Source organism: Amblyomma maculatum, chromosome 11, assembly GCF_055883805.1.
Source record: "Amblyomma maculatum isolate TAMU_Amacu chromosome 11, ASM5588380v1, whole genome shotgun sequence".
Classification (NCBI taxonomy): Eukaryota; Metazoa; Arthropoda; class Arachnida; order Ixodida; family Ixodidae; genus Amblyomma; species Amblyomma maculatum.
This window is the reverse complement of record NC_139354.1, coordinates 158,421,865-158,424,753: the sequence shown is the minus strand read 5'-3', so window position 1 is coordinate 158,424,753 and position 2,889 is coordinate 158,421,865. Positions and strand designations below refer to the sequence as shown.

Below are 2,889 nucleotides of genomic sequence, written 5' to 3'. Positions count from 1 at the left end.
TCCTACCTTTCTACTTTTCCTGTCTAGGTCATCAATCATTATTTGCAGTTTATCTCCTGAGTTACTTAGCAAGGCATGTCATCAGCAAATCGCTGATTACTGAGATTTTTCAGAAATGTTTTGTACATTTCCTAGCAGTTTTATTACAGACACCTACTGTTGTTGTTCATTCCTTTTAAGGAGAAATCTCATCTGTAAAGTTTTATTCCTGCTGTGGGGTGAGTGTGTTGTTGTGCGTGTAGGAAGTCTTTTAACTCGAGCTGCTGAAGTCCACCGAAGTGTAAGCCCTTCAATTTGCAGCTACGTGTTTAGCATAGACTTCACGAAAAGCTGCGATGGTGTCGCTCACATCCAGCTTCTTGAAGAGACGCATGTAGCGTTTGCTACAGAGGCGCCTCATCACTTTGTCATTGTTGGGGTCCCAGGAGCCCAAGGCCCCAACAATGACTGCCTCGATGCTGACCCGCTGGAATTTCCGGAGCAGGTATTGGCGAACGGGTTCGTACTTGGTGACCTTACTCTCCCGGCAGCATCGAAGGCGGTTTTGCAATTGTCAAAGGGACATGTGACATCAATAACAATTGCCGTTTCCCCGCGCACCAGAAAAAGAGCTGGGCGGAGTTTCGTGTCACCCACGAGCCGGTTCTCGTGGGTGATGGTGAATCGCTTTTCGGCGGCTGTCTTCAGCCGGCCGACGATCTGGTTGTGCCGGCTGGTGTAGGCGGACGCTCTGGCGCATGCAGGGGCAGAGAACATGCGGGAAGGGATTCCTTGTCATGCCCGCATCTCCGACACCGATGGTCAGCAGCGACATCCCCCGGCCTGGCTCCGTTGAGGGGCAGCAAGTTCAGCCTCGCACGGTGCACGAAGCGCCAATCGCAGAAGCGAGTGAAGCGCCCCGTCCTCATGAAGTGGGAACTGTTACGATCGGCCGCTACGCACTCCATCACTTTCTCCTGGTTAGGCTTTTCTTGGAGATTGTGATCTCGTGCGCGCATAGCAATACTCCGAAGTGCCTCACCACTTTCGTGCGCTGCTTCTGCGTGACGGTCACGTCGCGCGAGTGATGCTGGGGCCCCCCTCTTGCATCACTCACGTGACCGCCAGGCGCCGGGAAGCCTTGCTAAGCTGCGTTGCCCTAGCTCGGAAGTCTCCCTCCGTCTCCCCTGTCAGGTAGGAAGCGATGTCCTCATCGGTACCTCGTCGGCGTAGTCGCTTCGTCGTGCTGGCAGTGACGGCATGCAGCGCTAGGTCTCGCACCTGTAAATCAGGAGACGAGAGGGACCTAAATGCGTTGTCGATGCGGCAGATGTCGCTGAGCTCCGCTGCGTTGGGGATGCCGACCGAGCCCGATGTTGCGCTGCCGTAAAGGTACTCATTGGCCACGGTTCCTGAAAGATAAAGACTTCTTGATTAGTGGTCGCAGTGCGTCGTCGAGGCGCGCCCACTCTGACTTACCCAACACATCGCACCGCATGGAAAAATTGAGCGCTGGATATACAAATGTTTTGACAGCGTCCAATTTCTGCCAAGGGGCGAGCATTGAGCTAAGCAGGCGGCGGCCGGTGTTTATGGCTTCGTCCACAGTAGCTCTGTCCGGGAAGACGTTGAACCCCACAGGGCGGCCCAGGAACGTCTGGCTTTTAAAGTCCTGGATTAGATTATTGGGATCTGCGCTCCTGTAATAAAAAAGGGGGTCATTCTTGTTCCTACCGGTGTCTTGCCGCTCAGATGGAGAGTGCGGCACTTCGCTGGGTTAAGCTGTAGTCCCAGCCTAGAAGAAATGGATTCAACAATGTTAACATGGCGTGAAGCTTTGTCATTGGCCAGTGGGGTGAGGTCATCGGCGTAGGCCAGGATGTTGTGCTGCCTCTCGCCTCCCTGCACAGCACGCAAAACAGGGTCAATGACAAGATTAAACAAGAGCCCGCTCAGTGGACATCCTTGTCGAATCCCTGAGAGATGTCGATCGGCCGTGTTGATCCTTCTTGTCCAACGATGGTGGTGGTGTTGTCCCTATAGAGGTCAGCGACGATCGAGCAGAAGTCGCTGCAGGCGCCGGCTCCGCGTTGTGCGTCGATGAGGGCGTTGTGGGCGACAGATCCAAAGGCGTTGCTAAAGTCGAGGAACGCCACGAACAGCTCCCCACCGCCACAACTCGCTGCGTCAAGGCGCTCCTGCAGCAAGAAGTTGTGTTCAAACACACCGTCATGCGGCAGAACCCCTTTTGACAACGAAAGAGCAGCTGGTGTTCAGCAATACAACTCTGCAGCCGAGTGGCGAGGCACCCAGCATACAGTTTTGAGATTGGCGACCCGAGTGCGATGGGGCGATAGTTTGTGACGTCCTCCGCAGGTCCCTTCTTGTGGATGAGGATGGTCCGGGACTCCTTCCACGCCGGGGGCACTTTCTTGAACTTGAGGCAGGCGTTGAATGCTGCTGTCAGGAAGACTGCTTCAGGGTCTGTCGTCTTCCAGTGCTGGTAGGATTACTGAGGTATTCTCCATCTACCCTTATCCCTAACTGCTCCCATTCAAGTCTCTGAAGACTTCCTCTAAGCAAGCTGTGAACAGTGCTGGGGAGATCGTGTCTCCTTGCCTAACACCTGTTTTTATGGGAATTTTGTTACTTTCTTTATGCAGAACTATGGCTGCTGTGCAACCACTATATATATCTTCAGGACGTTCACGTACGGCTCGTCTACCCCCTGATTTCGCAATGCCTGCATCACCGCCGAGGGTTCAACTGAGTAAAATGCTTTTTCGTAATCAATGAATGCTATGTATAGGGCTGGTCATACTCCGAGCATTTTTCTATCACCTTGTTGATGGTATGGCTATGATCGACAGTAGTGCACCGTTTCCTAAAACCTGTTTGATCACGGCTTGA

The 2,889-nt window shown here is 53.4% G+C and overlaps 1 pseudogene; it reads right to left on the bottom strand.

The window, feature by feature from the left end:
* Positions 1–289: 289 nt before the first annotated feature.
* On the bottom strand, positions 290–1,543 carry LOC146175268 (uncharacterized; annotated as a pseudogene).
* Positions 1,544–2,889: the final 1,346 nt, after the last annotated feature.